Source organism: Delphinus delphis, chromosome 11, assembly GCF_949987515.2.
Source record: "Delphinus delphis chromosome 11, mDelDel1.2, whole genome shotgun sequence".
NCBI classification, from domain to species: domain Eukaryota; kingdom Metazoa; phylum Chordata; class Mammalia; order Artiodactyla; family Delphinidae; genus Delphinus; species Delphinus delphis.
The window spans coordinates 91718463-91737298 of NC_082693.1; the positions used below are offsets into that span (position 1 = coordinate 91718463).

At 56.5% G+C, this 18836-nt stretch overlaps 1 protein-coding gene and 1 long non-coding RNA gene across 3 annotated transcripts in view; one reads left to right on the plus strand and one right to left on the minus strand.

The window, feature by feature from the left end:
* The window catches only part of ELFN2 (extracellular leucine rich repeat and fibronectin type III domain containing 2), a 57780-nt gene that overhangs the window by 19477 nt on the left and 19467 nt on the right, over window positions 1-18836 (minus strand). The window lies entirely within an intron of this gene.
* On the plus strand, window positions 5811-9521 carry LOC132434058 (uncharacterized). The gene is made up of 3 exons (XR_009521262.1): window positions 5811-5983; window positions 8097-8642; window positions 9249-9521. It is a non-coding gene; the product is annotated as an uncharacterized lncRNA (long non-coding RNA).

The following is an 18836-nucleotide window of genomic DNA, read 5'->3' on the forward strand; positions in this document are numbered from 1 at the left end:
AGTTTAAATGGTCTGCTTGGGGTCCCTCCTGTGGGTTCCCACAGCCCCCTGGGCTTCTTCCATCACAACCGAACGAAAACTGCTGCTCTTACTCCTGAACTGAGTCCTCCAAGGAAGGGACTGAGTCTCCATCAAAGCCCAGCACCAGGAACCCGGCAGGTGCTGAACGAACGTCTGTTAATGACTGAATGAAGGAGGTCTGCGCTCTCCCTTTATAGACAAGGAAACTGAGGCTCAGAGTAATTAATGACTTGCTCACAAAGATCACACTGTTTGTGCGAGACAAAAGCAGGATTTGAACCCAGGTCTGTGATTCCATGCCAGTCTTTTCCACTGCCTGGGGAGGGCTGTGTGGGTCAGCTTCGGCACAGATCTCGGAGGATTTGAACCTCCCTCCAGCCTCAGCTGGATGATAAGAAAATGGTGCTCCCTGCCCAGGCTGTCATTGCCTCGACCTTGGACCCCCAGGGCCTCAGTCTGCTCATCTGTAAAGTGGGAAGGAGCCCTGCCTCACCCCCATCTCAGAGGGTGGCCGCAGGGGCAGAAGCTCAGGCCTTGGAAAAAGCCGGTCCTGCTAACAACATCTGAGGGTTTGCCCACCCTCACCTCCAAACTCAACTGTGTTCCCCTTGGCAGGTACTCCTCAGAGCTTGGGGGTTCCTAGCATAGCAGGTGTAACACAGGACAGAGACCCGCCCCCCTCCCAACAGTGACAGCTAGTGGAAGAAGCATGGGGGAGCTGGGAGTCAGATCATAACAGGCAAAAGCTTCCCTCTCAGCCTCGGTGTCCTCATCTGTGAACTGGGCCCAGTAATGCCCACTTTACGGGGTTGCCATGGGGACTAATGTGTAACATGTCTAGGAAGGTACGCGCACCACCATGGCCACATGTTCTACGGGAACGTGATGGTCAAGTGTACCCAGGAGAGAGGGGAGGTGAAGGGGGTGGCACAAAGCAGGACCACTGTTCCTCACTCTCCATCCTCAACAGCTCACAGAACAGAGCTCACACCCCGACATGCAGCCCTTGGGCCCCTCCCTCCCTCTCTAAACTCATACCCCACGACACCCCTTCACAACCTATGGAGTTGCAGAGACACCCCTCTGCATGTCCCCTGGGCCTTTGCTCATGCTCTTCCTGAGCCTGGGGTACCATTTCCACCTTCCCCACCCCCTGCAGCCCAGACCTCATGCCTCCTCCTCCAAGAAGCCTTCAGAGATTTCCTTTCCACAGGGAGAGTGTGGGCCTCTCTACTCTGCCCCCGTGCCCTGATTCCATCCCCATGGACTCCTGGAAGGATCCTAGAGATTGTCTCACCCCACCTCCCTTCCCCCCATTTTACAGATGGGGAAACTGAGGCACAGGCGAGGGACAGCAGCTCTCCAGGGGTGTACTTGAACCTAGGTACCTCTGCTGCTTCCAGCCCTACAGGCAGCTTCTCTCCTGGAGCTGAGCTGTCATTGCTTAGCCCTGGCCTGTCTTCTCCACGCCCCCCAGCCTGGAGCTACCTGAGGATGGGACTCCGTCTTCCTCTCTGTGCCCCCACCCCCGTGCCTAGCCTAAGGCCTGGCGCATAGTAGGCACTCAGTAAATGTCTGTTGAATTGAATTGCGCTCAGGGCGGCCAGTCGTCTCTGCTCTGTAAGAGAAGCATAGAGTTAGTGGAGCCGTTCCCGTGGCGACAGGGGTGGGAACCAAGCTGGTGGGGTGAGGAGGCGGCCTGCCCCAAGGACCCTGAGGGGCTCTGGAAAGGATAAGGGGTCTGGGAAGCTGGAACATTCGGACTTAGATGAGTCCGAAATCCTGCCCCAACAGGCAGTGTGGCCCTGGCAAGTCACACCGCCCCTACGGCCTCGGTGGCCTCATCTGTCCAATGGAGATGACACTCCAGTCCCTAGGAGCTCTGAGGACAGCTTGTGATGAGGACCAGAAGAGACGTGAGGAGGGTAAACAGTGACTCCAGCTCACAAGCATTGAGGGCTCAGTGCCTGAGACACCAAGCTGCGTGGGAATTATGGCCCATTCTACAGATGAGAAGACTGAGGCTCGGACAGCAGGGCGGCTTCCCCGAGGTCACGTAGCCCAAGTGCTTGAGCCCATGCTGTACTCACAGTCTCCCTGCAGAGGACGGAAGCGAGGAATAACAAACCCCAAAGACACAGAACCCACCAAAGGGTGGCCAGAGCCCAGGCCCAGGCTGGCGAAAAAACTCCAGGCCCAGCGTGAGCCCCGGGGCTGTGCTGGTTCAAAGCCATCCTCAGATCCAGAGGCTGCAAAGGCCTGGGCAGGCCCTGGTGTTAATATAGATCAGCAGAGACTATAAATACACAGCCAGGCTGGGCACTGCAGGGCCAAGCCCGAGGAGCAGCCCAGCGGGCGCTCTAACCCCAGCCCTGCCCCACAGGCCCCTTCCCGGCGTCCCCGTCTGTCAACAGCAGGCTACGCCACAACCACGACGGCTCAGGGTCTTTACCCAACAACCTTCAGTTCTGTGACCCAGCCAGGCCAGCAGCGGGGGCCTTGCAGCCCAGGCTAGAGACCCAGGAAGGAACAGAAAAGGATGTTAGAGAGGCTGCCCTCATCCACCTGGGACAACCCAGGGAGGGCTTGGCTGGGCCTCTGCTCCCTGGCCTGGAGCCCAGGAGAGGCAGGGAAAGGGGCCTAGATACCAGCCATTCCCTCATTCACTCCCTCATTCATTCCAACAGCCATTCTTTGACCATCTCCTGCTGGGAGCAGAGGACTCACAGCCAAAAGACACAGCCTCAGGCAGAAGCTCCAGCGGGGAAGACAGCAAGATAAACAAGCACCTCTCCCCGCAATCCATGTCTGGGCCCAGAGGCCGTCCTCTGGCTCGCATGCCCCATCCGAGCTTGCCTCACCAGACACTCGCTTCACACTCGCCTTGTGCCTGGACCAGGACCTTGTCAAGGACAGGGATGGGGAAGGTGATCTCACTCACCCTGTAAACCCAGAGACCAACACAGCACCCAGGAAGCGCTACATAAATGTTCACAAAAGGAGAAAAGAATGAATAAAATGCCACAGAGATTCAAAGAAAGGACGCCCATACACAAGGCCATGACATGGGCGCAGGGGGAGGTGGGGCAGCTGGAGGGAGCCCGCACACTTAATATATCACTTGCTCACTTGAAGGATGGGGAGACTGAGGCTGAGAGAGGCTAGGGGATGTGCCCAAGGACCCAAAGCTACAAGAGTGGCCGAGGACCCACAGCTCCCCGCACATAAGACACCAGACACAAGGGCTGGTGCACACAAACTCCCGGTCCAGCTGCTGCGAGCATCAGAGCGATAATGTTTGCAGAGTCTGGGACTCCCCAAAGGCTGAGCACAGGTGAGGGTGCAGTGTCCCATTTTATCCCCAAAGCCTTAAAACAGCTCTGAGTGGCAGACAGATCCTCACACTACAGAGAAACTGAGGCTCTGAGAGGGCACGTGGGATCTCCCAACCCCGGGCCCAACAAATACCCTGAAGGCCCTTCCTGGTCAGTGCATCGGCGGGACCCTCCTGCCAGCCGGCAGTCCCACCTCCATCCCCTCTGAAATTCACTGGCAAGGGGTGTAGACCTGGGCCCAGGCCTGACTCTGCCTCTGCCGACTGGGTGACTTGAGCAGGGACCAGCCCTGAGCCTCAGCTTCCCCAAGACCCATCTCTGCCCACGCAGCTGCTTCAAGGAGCAGATGAGAGACCAACCCCCCTACAAACTGTAAAGTGCTAGCCATATTCGAGGGAGTTTCATTATTACTGTTATACTTTCCTTGTCCTTCCTCAACCACTCCTCTGCCATCCTTTCTAACAAGGCTGTGACAGTTTTTATCAGATGCCCGCACTATGCCTGCCCCTGGTGCTAAGGAGCTGTCATGAATTTCATCCTCAGGATACTAGGAATCAGGTACTATTTTTATGCCCGTTCTGCAGATGAGGACATGGAAACTCAGAGAAGTTAAGTGACTTGCTCAAGACCACACAGCAAGAAATGAGAGCACTTGGCCATGACCCTGTATATCTGCCCCCAAGTATCCGTATATTCAGCCCTTTGTAGCCACATATTCAGCCCTTTGTGGCCGCTAGAGTCTTCTGGTTCATCAATGCCCACCTGCTCCCTGGTTTAACCAACTTCGCAGATGTATGCAATATTCATATTTCCATCAGCAGCAGCTCACACACCCCTCTCCAAGGCCTTCGGGAGCCCCATTAATCATTCAGACACACCTGCATATTCATTAACTTCCGAATTAATACAGGCCCCTTATTACTTCGGGCCTGCTGCCTGCATTTAAGATACTTCAACTTCATTCATTATTAAACTCCCCTGATAAATGATCACATCCTTCCTTCACAGAGTGGGGCAACGCCCAGGCCCCCAAGCTGGTAGGTCTGCACCAGCTGCTGTGTGACCTTGAGCCAGGCCCTCACCCTCTCTGGGCCTCCTGCATAAAATCAGGCAAAGGACAGTCTCTAAGCACCGCCTGGGTTTGTCAAAGCCGGCCCGTCCCATCCTCTGCAGACTCCTTCGACCCCTCCCTGCACCTATGCGTCTTTCTTGGACTCACATGACCCTCTGTTCTTCACAAAACAGGAACCAGTCCTCTCTGTAGTTTTCCTTATCCTCCCCCACCAGCAGCCTCTCTCATACCCGGGCCTGGGCCTGGGCTTTGTAGCCAGCATCATCCGTCCCTGAGCTAAGCTGGCTTGGCAGACCACATGTCCCAAATCAGAGAGGCTAACTGACCCTCGGGGCCAGCAAGGGTGGACTCCAGCTACCACAAAACAATAATGACAACAACAACAACAATAATCATAAGAGCGCCCAGCATTTCCGGAGCACATACCACGCCCCAGGGCTTGGGCGAAGTCCTGTACTGCCTCATCCTTCTTAGAACCCCCTCCGCTTTACAGATGGGAAAACCAAGGCCAGTGAGGTCATGGCCGTCTCCCCATCTCACCGGGGGTCCCCAGCTCCTCACCGTCACTCAGGTCGGCCACCACCTTGCCTTGGCCCCATCCTTCCCTGACTGGTTCCTCTATACGCCAATCCCTGCCTAATGGGCCGCAGGCAGCACGGAGTGGAACCTCATTCCCTGGCAGATGCCCTGATCGATCTCCATCACGCCTGGCACAGAGCAGAGGCCAGGAACGCAGCGGGAGGACGCCGCTCCACTGCCCTCCCCTCTGCTCCACGGGCGTCTCTGTGGGGGGCCGCCGCCAAGGCAGCAGGCCAGGCCGCTGCCTCATACAAATGCCGGGCCTGAGGCTTCACTCCCTGGCTGTGAGGCTGTGGGCCCATCACAAACCTCTCTGTGCCTCGGTCTCATTATCTGAATCACGCCTGACTCCACCCTCTTCCTCATCCCTCATCTCCAATCCACCCTGATGCCTGCCCGGGCCACACATCTGTGTGCCCAAGCCACTGACGGCCCTCGTCTGGATGGCAACACTGCCTTCCAGCATCTCCAAGTGTCCCCTGGGTTCCTCCCCTACCCTCTGCTTAGCTGCCAGAGAGCCTCTCAAAATAGCCTGCTTATTGTGGACCCACTGAGGGCCCTCCCTTAAGGCCCTTCCAGAAAATTCCGTGGCTCCAGGCTAAAGCCAAAAGTCCTCCTAAAGGTCAAGGCCCTATGAGGCCTGGCCCAACCGCCCACTCCAGACCCTCCCTCCTGCGTTCCTCCCAAGGCAGCTCTCCACTCTGCCGCAGTGACTCTCCCGTCTCCTGTCTGACCCTGTGATGGTGTCTGCCCCTCCCACATCGCCCAGCCAGTGAGCATAGGGTGTTCTCCGCTGCAGCTCCAGCCCCCCGCACAGGGAGCCCAGCAGTGCTGTAGGCTGAACGAACACCTCCGTCAAGACGGCAAACCCACGGGGCTGCATCAGTGTCAACCGGGAACCCGGGAAGACCCGGTGACGGCCTCACCACTCTTTTGTCTGCATGCAGACACAGCCCCCACGCAACAGGATGACAAGGTAAATGTCATCAGACCCATTTCTCAAGTGAGAAAACGAGGTTCAGAAAGACAAAGTGGGCTCCTGGGTCACCACTAGTAAGTGGTGGGGCCAGGATCAACCCCTGCTGCCTGGGCCTGAGCGCCAGACACTAACCACACGCCAGACCTTAGCGAGGTTTTACATTAACTCGTTCAACCCTCCCCACAGCCCTGCGAGATGGGCATGACTATATACCCATTTGAGAGATGAAGAAACTGAGGCCCAGAGCAGCGAAGCCACTCGCCCAAGGGCACACAGCTAGGAAGTGGAAGAGCCCGGGACACACCAAGTTGTGGCCGTGGAGCTAGTCTGTTCCTCCAGCTCTGCTCAAATCTCCCCAGGCCTCCGCCGCCAGAGCTGCCCTGGGTGAGAAGCCCACTGTGGCTCCCTCATCTGGAAGAGGGTGACAAGACAACCCAGGTGTCCCTTCATCAGCGGCACCTGATCCACACGCCTAAGCGCCTACAACGCACCAGGCCCTGAGCTAGCAAAACCAGTCTCTGGCCCGCAGGGGATCACCAGGGGGTGGGGGACCCCGGGTGGGAAGGGGCAGGGGCCTCATTCAGGGTTCAGGGGCAACAGGGTACAAGTGCCTGCCTGCTGCCACCGAGAGCAGCACAAAGCCCACAGGAGGGCAGAAGAGAATCTGATGGTTAACCGGGAGGGCTCAGGACCTCTGAGGGATCCCCGAAGCGGCTGCACCCTGCCAACTAGACACTCCACGTCTAACGAGCGCCTGCTGTGCGCCTGGACTAGGATGGCGCACGGTGGAAGAAGCAAAGATGGGCAAGGAACTCAGGGGCCAGTAGGGGACCCACTGGCAAAGGGAGACCCAGAAGCCCGGGGGACTTCTGCTATTTAAGGAAACCCTCCTGCAAACTAGTTTGGAAAACAGAGAACCAGCCTCCAATTTCTCTCATGAAGAATCTGAATTTTCACAGATCAGGGTTGCTCAAAGCAGGGGAACACGCGTGGATTTCCAGGTGCTTCCTCACTGCACTCTCAGTGTGAGCGCTGAGGGTTTGGGGACCACGGCCAGGGTCCGCTCTCCGCCCCAGGCCCCATCTTAGGGGTCTGCACGCAGAAGGTGCTCAGTAATTCTGGCCAAAGCAAACTGTTAGTGCATAAGTTCCGGACCCCGGTACCAAGGCGGCACCACGTGTCACTCTGTGCCCCCAGTACCAACAAGAGGCCTGGCACAGAGGAGGTGCCTGGGGCATAGGGAATTGAAAAAGCACAAGGACCACACAGCCCCCAGGCATGGCATCCCCAGCTGGCCTCTGCCCCCACCCACCTGCCCACCGCCCCACTCGCTGAGTGGGCCCATTACTACTAATGATGACAACAGGGCCTCCCAGCTCCTTATCATCAATAACATGGCCACTGGGGCCTTGACCAGTGCTGAGGTTCCCACGTACACTCTGACCCCAGCCCGCTCAGAGCAGTGTGGTCAGGCAGGGGCGGAGGAACACGGGAAGCAAGGGAATGTGAATGGAGCCCCTACTGGGAGCCTCACCTGGGCCAGGGGGCTGACACAGCTGAACTTGAAGGAGGCCCAGAAGCTCTTATCTGGGCACATGGGGCCTCTGCTTACAGACGAGGAGACTGAGGCTACGAGGGCAAAAGCAGCTGATCTGGGGCCTCACGGCCAGTGGCAGCCGAGTTAGGGATCAGAGCCTGACTCCTGCCTACTCTCCTTTCACCTGATCCAGGAGCTTTCGAAGCCGAAGGAAGGGAGCGATTTTTCACCCAGTGTCCAGGGCTGTTACAGGCATTCCAGGAGGCCACAGGCACTGAGGACAGAGAATCAAGACCGGGGTCCCAAACAACCTGGATTCAGACCCTTGCTCTGTACCCCTCCCAGCTGTGTGGCCTCAGGCAGGCTGAAGAGCTTCTCTTGAGCCCATTTCTCATCTTTCCCCGGAGATGGGAGGCTGCCCTGCGGGCCTGCTGTGAATGTTAAATGAGACTGAAATGACCACAGCCAATAACTACAGAGCATCTCCCAGGCTGGGCAGCAGGTGGATTAACTCCCCTAAGCCTCGCAATGACCCCACAAGAGTCAGGTTCTAACAATATCCCCATTTTACAGGCAACGAAATGAAGGCACAAAGGACCTACCCGAAGCCTTGCGGCTGTACATGAGGAGCTGGGCGTGCAGCCCTGGGCAGAGAAGGATCGCCCCGGGGCGGGGGGTTGGGGAGGTCCTCAATAATGATATTCCTTTCTTTCAAAGGCATTCTGAATAGACTGGTCTCTCCCACCTCCACTGCAGCCACCTGCTGTGTCCTCCTCCCCACCCCCACAGAGCCGAACCCTCTCACCATCTCCAGCCCGGATCAAATGCCACCTCTTCCACTGAGCCTTCCCTGAGCTCTGCCACACTCCCTCCACTCCATGCCAGCCGGTAAAGCTCCCCGGACCAGACGGGTGCAGCAGTCTCCTAAGGAGATGCCCGGACGACCCTGCCTCTGCCCAGCCTCTGCACAGCTGCCGGAGGAAACGTCCGGAAGCAGGCTCATGGGGCACGGCTCTGCTTGGAAGCCTCCGGTGCCTCCCTAGTCCTTATCCCGCATTCAAGATCGGGCTTGGCCCTGTCTCTGCAAATCTGTCCTCCAACACGCCTCCTGTAATGAGGGTACAGTCAGAAAAAACGGCGCCCCACTCTGCACACACATGCCCCTCCCACCACCCTGCTCTGGGCCACCCTGTCCTGTGACTCCTCCCTTACTTGTGTCTCTCCCTCGACCCCTCCTCTACCACCACTAGCCTCCCAGCCCTCAACCCGATCCCAGAACAGAGAACCTCTGAGAACTCCCCTCCCCAGTTCCTCAGCTCTTGCCACTCCCTCAGTCCTGGATGGCATCATGTGCAACCCTGTTTCTAAAGCCCCGGCGTGAGCCCTGCTGCTGGAAGACGCACAGCCTGGACTCCTTCCCCTGGCCTGCAGGGAGCTCACAGGCCTTGCCCTCCTCCTCAGACTCCTGCGTCCTCCTTCCCCACGCTCAGGCCCTAGCACGGGAGCGTCACCCTTCTCACCCAATACCTCTGGCCTTTCCCCTTGAAATTCCCACAACCTGGTATGCCCTACCCCCACCTCCTGAATGCTACTCCTCAGACTCAAAGCTCCCTCCTACACGAAGCCCTCCAGCCTACCCAGGCATCAGTCAGCCTCCTCTGCCTTCCCCTTGGCTGTGGGATCCCTGAAGGCAGGGACAGTTCTCATTCACCCCCAATCCCCCAGAACCCTGCAGGATGCTTGGCCCACACCAGATGCTTGAGAACCGTCTGCCGAAAAAACACGCTGCTTCCCTCCTGAGCCTTCCCAGAGCTCCTGGCGGCAGAGGGAACAAGTTCATTAGCCAAGCGCGACCAGTGTGAACCCACCCGCTTCTCCCCACCTCCACTGGCCTCCAGCTGCACACCTGAACTACTGCAGTGGCCATCACCTTCCTCCCTGCCGACACGCTCCCCTGCCTGCTGACTCCCATCACATCTGAATAAAATCCACAGCCCTCCCTGACTTCACGTCTTCACCTCTCTCCTCACTCACGTGCTCGCCCCACCAAAGGCCACCTTGCTCCTCTTGGGTGAATGAAAGAACGAGGATTTGCAGCTTCCTGATCCCTGACCCTCACTGTGTCTGAATGCAGCCTCAAAGCCCCTGGAGGGCAGGACCCTGTCTTACTCCTTATAAGAAACTCCATACCCAGCACAGAGAAGGAGTTCAGAAGTTTCCATGAAAAAAAAACAAATGAATGAGTGCTGGGTTCAAATCCTGACGCTCCTGCCTGGGCGGGGGAGCGGGAAAGGGAACGTGGGGATCAAAAGGTAGAGATCAAATGACAGCAGCAGCCTGAAAGTGTTTTAAAACCACGAATCACTACACACCTGGAAGGGACTTTTCATTCCAAAGCAGTGAGAACAAGGCTGAGGTTAAGTATTTCACCCACTCATTCATTTAGTACCATGTCTCAAGCCCTGGGGCAGGAGCAGGGCCTCGCAGTGACCAAGACACAGGTGGCTCAGCCCTGAGGAAGTTCACAGCTCAAAGGCAGTAGTGCAGGAGACCAGTTATTTGGGGGAGAAAGTGGGGGTGCCGTGGGGCTTCAAGAAAAGGTGGCCAAGGCCCATGGGGGGTGTCTGGGAAGGCCTCCTAGAGAAAGGATCAGTTCATGCAGCTCCACCGGAAACCAAGGGACCCAAAGAGCCATGTCAACTAGCAAAGGGGGCAGACCATCCCCACAAGCCAATGTCATCTCAGATGAGCATGTACTGCTACTGTCCCCATTTCACAGATGAGGAAACTGAGGCTCAGAGAGCTAAAGTTGGGTCCCCCAGCTCTTGGGCAGCAAAGCTGGTGGTCCCTGGGCCTCCCGAACCTTCTGTAGTCCCTGGAGAGGCTGGAAACCGTATCTAGAATATTCAGCCTCTGAACGAAGGGCCAGGCCGCTCTGACGGCATCCAGGTCAGCTGCTCCCAAACACAGCAAGGACAGCCACAGCCGCAGAAGGCTAGTGCCAGGCACACAGTAGGCCATCCAAAAACAGGTGGATCTGAAGAAATCACAGAAAATAGCCAAAACAAATCCTCCTTACGCGGGAGCAGCTTCCTGTGGGCTGAGGGTCAGCTGCCCTGGGAGGCTGGTGAGGTTCCAGGTACAACACTGGGCCCAGGGAACCCTCCCTTTAATGCATGCAAATGAACGGCATAAATTTCTGCTTACTTAACTTCACAAATGTTAACAAGCTCACAAAAAACGTTATTCTTCCTCAGCCCCACGACACCTTTCATCTGTTGAATTCCATTTTCCTCCCTCTCCCAGCCTCCTATGAGAGAAACAAAAAGCCACAGATTTGGGTGCTTCTGTGCCAAGCAGATCTGCCCCCCCCCCGCCCCCACCACTCTACCCCCATGAGGCCGGAGGGGAAAACCCCCAATAAGGAATCCGAAGTCCCAGGGTGGGCCCTGCTCCCTCCCCCACAGCTGTGTGACCTTGGGCTCTGACTTAACCTCTCTGGTTTAACTGGCTCATCCACAAAGCAGGAATTGCACTTGCGCCCTGCGGCCCTCCGGGTCCCTTGGTGTGAGGATCAAACATGGTAATCCGAGCGAAGTGTTGAGTTTGCTCCTGGCACAGAGGAAGCCCTCAATAAATGTTAGCCCTTGTTCTCATGTACAGTAGAGTTAAATATCCCCCTCCCAGTTAATCCATTTGTAGAGCCTGCCTTCTGGGGCAAGCCGGCAGCTCCAAACGCAGCCCGCAGATCACTTCTGTTGGCAGTCTCGGTATTGATACAAATCCGAGTCTGATGCCATTAGGCAGAGCCTGAGCGCGGGCGTTTACCACGGCCCCGCCTCACCCTATTGCCTTCCTCTGCCCGGATGCACACTTTTCGTGACCCGGCCCCTGTGGGCATCTGAGTTTGCCACCCCTCGTTTTTGCCTCTCAAAAGCTTTTAGGGACTTCCCTGGTGGTGCAGCGGTTAAGAATCCGCCTGGCAGGACACTCTATGACATAAATCACAGCAAGATCCTTTTTGACCCACCTCCTAGAGTAATGGAAATAAAAACAAAATTAAACAAATGGGACCTAATGAAACTTAAAAGCTTTTGCACAGCAAAGGAAACCATAAACAAGATGAAAAGACGGCCCTCAGAATGGGAGAAAATATTTGCAAACGAAGCAACTGACAAAGGATTAATCTCCAAAATATACAAGCAGCTCATGCAGCTCAGTATCAAAAAAACAAACAACCCAATCCAAAAATGGGCAGAAGACCTAAATAGACATTTCTCCAAAGAAGACTTACAGATGGCCAACAAACACATGAAAAGATGCGCAACATCACTAATCATTAGAGAAATGCAAATCAAAACCACAATGAGGTATCACCTCACACAGGTCAGAATGGCCATCATCAAAAAATCTACAAACAATAAATGCTGGAGAAGGTGTGGAGAAAAGCGAACCCTCTTGCACTGTTGGTGGGAATGTAAATTGATACAGCCACTATGGATAACAGTATGGAGGTTCCTTAAAAAACTAAAAATAGAACTACCATATGACCCAGCCATCCCACTACTGGGCATATACCCCAAGAAAACCATGATCAAAAAGATACATCTACCACATTGCATTGCAGCAATGTTCATTGCAGCACTGTTTGCAATAGCCAGGACATGGAAGCAACCTAAATGTCCATCAACAGATGAATGGATAAAGAAGATGTGGCACATATATACAATGGAATATTACTCAGCCATAAAAAGAAATGAAATTGAGTTCTTTGTAGTGAGGTAGATGGGCCTAGAGTCTGTCATACAGAGTGAAGCACGTCAGAAAGAGAAAAACAAATACCGTATGCTAACGCGTATATATGGAATCTAGAAAAATGGTACTGATGAACCTAGTGGTAGGGCACGAATAAAGATGCAGACTTTGAGGACACCGTGGGGAAGGGGAGGCTGAGACATAGTGAAAGAGTAGCACGGACATACATACACTACCAAAGGTAAAATGGATGGCTGGCGGGAAGCTGCTGCACAGCACAGGGAGATCAGCTCGGTGCTTTCTGACCACCTAGAGGGATGGGACAGGGAGGGCGGGAGGGAGACGCAAGAGAGAGGGGCTATGCGGATATGTGTGTGCTTACAGCTGATTCACTTTGCTGTACGGCAGAAACTAACACAACATTGTGAAGCAATTATACTCCAATAAAGATGTATGAAAAAAAATAAAATAAAGAATCTGTCTGCCAATGCAGGGTACATGGGTTCGATCCCTGGTCCGGGAAGATCCCACATGCTGAGGAGCAACTAATCCCACGCCACAACTACTGAACCCCGCGCACCTAGAGCCCATGCTCTGCAACAAGAGAAGCCACTGCAGTGAGAAGCACGTGCACAGCAACGAAGAGTAGCCCCCGCTCGTCGCAACTAAAGCCTGCGCGCAGCAGCAAAGACCCAACGCAGCCAAAATAAATAAATGGATAAATAGATAAAAAAATTTTTTTTAAAAAGCTTTTACAACGGGTGTTATCATTGATTACATCATTAGGCCCAGCTCACAGATGAGGAAACTGAGGCTCAGGAGGGGCAGCAACTTACCCACAGTGCCTGAGGAAGGGGCTGTGGAGCCAAGGAGAGTTCCATCACCAGTCCTGGCCATTTTCTCTCCAGAGCCCCTGCCCCACCATGCCAGCTTGAGAGACACCTCCCTGGCACACAGAGGAGCAAATGGCCTATTAGACAGATCATGGGAGACCCAGCACTCAGCCTCCACAGGCTTAGGACCAGGTGGGAGGCTGAGCAGGAGCCAGGGCCTGCCCTGGGCCTCATCCCAGCTCACTGCTGAGTCTGCCAAGCTCGGCAGAGTCCAGAACGGGGGACTCCAAAAGATGGGGGCTGGGGGTGAGAGCTGGCATTTTCCTCTCAGGTTCCCTCTATATCCTCCACCTTGACAGCACCGCCAGGAACGGCCCTGGCCAGACACTGCACCTCGTCTGCCCACACTGGCCCCCTTCTGCTAGCACAAAGCCTAAAAAGCCACGACTCCAACCTGCTTCAGTCAGAGTTACCACCAGCTACACCCCCATGATCTCCCATTTCACAGAAGAGAAAACTGAGGCCCAAGCAAGAGAAGCACATTCCCTACGGTTACAACAGAGGGAGACTCAAGCTCCGGCTTGCAAAGACCTGGCTTGTGCTACCCTCCAGCCAGCACCAGCCAGCAAGATCCAGAAAACAGGGCCACGCTAGAAAGGTCAGCCCCTGAAGCACCAGCTACAACTGCCACCACCCCCCCCACCCCATGCCGGCCTTGATTTCCCCATCTGCAATGCCATACGGCTGAGCCTGACACGGTGAGCTGGTCCTAGAGAGAAGAGTGGTAGGGCTGGGAGCCTCAACGACCCAACAATGTGGCCATGGTCACGAGCCTCGGCTTCCCCAAGAGGAAGGTGGGACTACTGTCCCCTGTGCTCCCCACAGCCCCTCTCACAGGGCACCCCCTGGCCTGCGGCCAGCAGCGGCACAGAAGCAACCGGGTGGTTAGCACAGACTAAACACCACGCAGGGGGCTTTCCACGGCTCCCTAGGTGCGGGCTCCTAGGCCCATCTGTCAGACAAGGAATTGGAAGCACAGAGATGCTAAGTAACTTGCTCAGGGTCACCCAGGAAGAGACAGAGTGGGGTGGACTGGTGGACAGACCAACAGACAAGGATGGAGAACACGACCCGGGTTGCTGGTGTCCAGCCAGAGGGGTGCAGGCTCAGAGGATGAAAGGAAGGTCGAGATGGAGGAGGGGGAACTGAGTCAGAACCTGTGGCCAGGGGAGGCGGCCCCATTACTGCCGTCAACTGCAGCTGTAACAGTTCCTGTCACTGGACACCTGCTCCTGCAGCCCTGCACACCCACCGCTGGTCTCAATGGTATCGCCAGTTCAGGCCACTTTCATTCTTCCTCTCTCACACATCTCTCAAATCCCCCGGTGGTGCCCCTCCCCAGGTAAGCAGAGTCATAGCGTGGTTCCCAGTGGTTCAGGGCCTTGCCCACGCTCCCACGCTCCCACGCTCCCAAGAGTGGCTGAGTGGGTTCTTGAACCCAGTTCTTAGATACCCCTACCCTCTCCGTCCTCGACTTTGGAAGAGTCTCCCAGGACACCAGGGCACCACCAGCTGCTGGTGGGGGAGAGGGTGGGGCCAAAGCCTTGAGGGGTGGGGCCAAGAGAGGCAGGGCGGGGCCTGGCAGGCAGGGGCGGGGCCTGGCAGGCGGGGGCGGGCTGGACGGAGAAGATTGGATCCCAGTTGCCCGGGCAACAGGATTAATTAATTCCAACTCTGGCTCTATCTGTGCCTTGGCTGGATGGGTGGTTTGGGCTCGCGGGTGTTTGTTTTGAAGGAAGGGGAGAGAAGCTGGAGGAGCCGGGGAGGCTGTGATCTCGGGGGCTAGCGAGGGACTGACACCCCCCCCACACACACACACAACGTTCACATGTAGCATCTCCACCCCCTACAGGAAGAGACGGGCTCCGGCATCCAGAGGCAACCTCGGACCTCCTCTCCCAAGGTGGCAGCGGCTCATCCCAGCCCAAACACCGCCTGGCTCAGACAGCAGACAACAGAGCCCGCAGTGTGCGCACACGTGCACACACACGCGTACAGACGGGGGAGAACACGGGCTCCATGGCGAGCTACTTGGGTTCAGATGCCAGCTTAGCTTTTTGAGTCTCAGCTTCCCCATCTGCAAAATGAGCAGCACTGCTCCCCTCCAAGGGTTCTTAGGAGAATTAGAAGGCCGTCCCCAGTGCAGAGGCACCCGAGGGGTCTCATCTATCCTGCGGTCAAGGAACGTTTTGCTGAGGGTGATCCTGGTGATCAAACTGCCTACGCAGCACCCAGAAGACAGCACTTTTGAGAAACTGGAACGAGGCCAGGAGACGGGATAATGGTATGTGAGAGGGACAGGGAGAGGGAGCCCAGAGGCAGGAGCCCCATGGCTGGGCCGAGTCCAACAGGTCCCAGAATCCAGGCTGATTCTGACTGGTACAATTACCAATCAAGTACCGTAACTATACAACGCTGCAATTCTATGGCCTCCTCACTTAAAAAGCCAGAATCACCTGTATCATAAATAACCCAATCTCCTGGATTTCAGCCCCAGGACAACAGGAAGCAGTGACATGCTAGGGAGCCCAGGACAACAGAAGGGTGCGGAATGAATTGGAGGCGGGGAGAGCTGGCCTTTGAGGAGGCTGCTGCAATGCTCCAGGCTCTCGATGGTGACTCAATGCAGGTGAGGGCAGCGGAGTGGACAGGTGATGGGACAAGAACAGGACTTGGTGACCTACAGGATGAAGGTGGGAGACCAGGGGTGGAGTTCGGGGATGACTTCCAGGTCCAGATGGGTGGCGGAATGACGGTAGTGCCCACCCTGGAACGGGGAGCCTCAGAGAAGGAGCAAATGGGCTGATATGCAGGAGGAGAGAGGAAGAGTCCTGCGTTGGACAAGTTTTCAGGGCCAGAGGGACACCCCGAAAGACATGTCCAGTCATCAGGTGGCCACACCCAATGCCCAACAGCCAGAGGCAGGGCACAGTGGAGGATGGAAACTTAGGCATCCCCGCACACGGCTGATAAGAGGAGCCAGGGAAGTGGAGGATCAGGCCAGGAGGATCACCCCTGAGGGACGGACACAGCTGGGAGCAGACGCTTGTGCCCAGGAGCCTGCCGCACGGCTGCACTTGGACCCAGACCACCTGGGTTCAAATCCCGGCCCCTTCACCTCACCAGCTGTGAGATCCTGGGTAAGTCATTTCACCTCTCTGAGCCTCAACTTCCCCACCTGTAAAATGGAAATAAAAGTAATACCTACCCCACAGGATATCATGAAGAGGGCTGTCCCCCCTGGACCACTCAGCTAAGCCCCAGAGACACAGGATCTCCAGGAACCAGCCCTTGCGGGAAGGGTGCAGGCCACTGACCTTTGTTGAGCACCTGCCATGTGGCAGGCACCTCACAGGGGTTATACACCACATGGAGTGGCAGTCAAGGAGGAAGGGCCTGGAGTCAGACGGCTCCCGGCTAAATCCTGGGTCCCCGACTTACGAACCGGGACTGGGGCAGGCTCCTTACCTCCCAGATCCTTGGCTTCTGTGAATGTGAAATGGGGTAATAAGGGTGTCTACCCAGAGCTCCCGGGGTTGCTGCGAGGATGAAATATGAAAACATGTAGAGCATCTGTCACCTGCCTGGCACACAGCAAGCACTCAACCAATCATCACCGTTGCCATTACCACAGCTGTTGTTACTCCTCCTCCCAACAGCCTGAGAAGGTGGATGGACTGATCCCCATGCAACCGACGAGAAGGACAAGGCCTAACAACCCTAGTGTCCAGGACCTGGCCTGGCCACCACCTGGTCACAGGCTCCCCTTTCTCCCAGCCCCAATGGCTCCCTAAGCCCAGGGCAGGGCCTCGGGAGACCGCCGGGGTCTGAACCCTGCCCTGGCCACTCCGACCTTAGATTAGTCACCTAGCCTCTCTGAGCCTTAGATTCCTCCCCTAAGAAATGAGGGTCCCATACCTGCACCATCGTCTGAGGACTGAGCAAGGCAATACGCAAGCGGCATCCAGCCCAGGGAATGCACACAGCACGTGCTCAATAAATGACAGCAGTTATGATTCGCGATTGGATGCGAAGACCGGAAGGAATGAGCGAATGCAGACGAGCGCTCACAGTGGCGTCCCAGGTGTGATGCCCTCCCAGAGCCATGCAACCACACCCCCAGAGGGCTGCAGCCTGGGGACGTGCCCGCGGGCGCTCCTGCCCTGGCATTCCTCCACCAGGCCGCCCCCCACCTGGGTGCCCCCCACCCTGCCACCCCCTGCAGCAAGCACACAGCCATGCGTGCCCCCACCCAGCCCTGGGACCAACCCAGCAGCCCCTCCCCCTCCCCCACTCTACATCTGCTCAGTTAGAGAAACTGGGGAGTGAGGAAAACAAAGACTTAACTTCTGAGCTAATCAGCCTGCCTCATGCTAATTACCATCCTCCTGGTCCCCAGGAATGACACCCCTTCCCCCAAAGCCTCAGACAGCCCAGTGATGGGGGCAGGGATCAGGCTTGGGCAGCTGGGCTGTCAAGGTGGGACTGGGTGGACGTGGCCAGAAGAAGGGGACACAGAGAATCCACTGGGCATAGCGCAGGGAATGCACCTGGGGCGGGGGGGGGGGTGGGTGGCGGGGGGATTCACTTGGGCAGGCTGCACCCTCCCAGGTTCCCCTACCAGGACCCCTGCCCCTTCCTGGGGACAGCCTCAGGCTGTGGGGGAGGCCCCAGAGCAGGTGCCTCCGTAGGTGTCCAGCCCACGGCCTTGGCAGAGAGATGGACAGATGGACACTTTGAAGCTAGAAAATTGAGCAATGATCAGCGTGAAGCTTCTGAATCATGGCGTAGAGTGTGTGCATTTGTGTGTGTGTGCACGGCTGTCTCTGTGTGTTACATATGTTCACAAACGCACAGAGGGCTCAGGGCTGGGAGCCAGGAGGCCTGGCTTCAGTGCCCGGCTCGGCCCTGGGCAGCTCTCTACCCGTCTGAAATTCAGACTTTCCCATGACAGAGTCAGAGGGGATGTTTCCTAAGGTCGCTTATTCCTCAACCAATGCTTACTGAGCACCTACTGTGTACGCACCAGGCTCTGTGCTGGGGACACAGGTTGAGCTGTGAACGGACAGACAAGGTCCCAGTCCTCACGGCTTCCACGGTGGTGGACGAGCCAGGAAACAAGCCAGGAAGTCGCACGTAAGCTGGTCAACAGACCAGCAAAAATGCCCGGCAGGGCGTGGACCCTGCAGAATGTAGGCAGGGACTGTTGCTGCATTTCTTGGAAAAGGCCCCGCCCACCAATGAAATTTCAGATAATCTGAACCCACTGTGGGTCCCAGTGCAAATCTCTTCCCCACTCCAGGCCTCAGTTTCCCACTTGCAACAACGAGGGAGCAGGGTGAGACGGTATCCAGGGTTCGTCCCAGCCCTCACACGCAAGGCTGCTCAGCTGCTTCTCCACTGTGCGTGTGTCTGTGTGTGTCCCAGCCTCGAGCCCGGCTGCACAGTGGACGCACCAGATGGACAGGGAGTCCATCACAGGCTCCCAGGGGCACACACTGCCCTCTGCTGGCATGGGGCACCCCTTAAGCTGCCTCCCTCTCACCCTTCCATGGGGCCATCACAGCTGCCCACCACATGCTGAGGGCCCCGCACACCACATCGCACCAAATTCTCACAACAGTCCTGCCAGGCAGGTACTGTTACCTTGTTTTACACGTGGGGA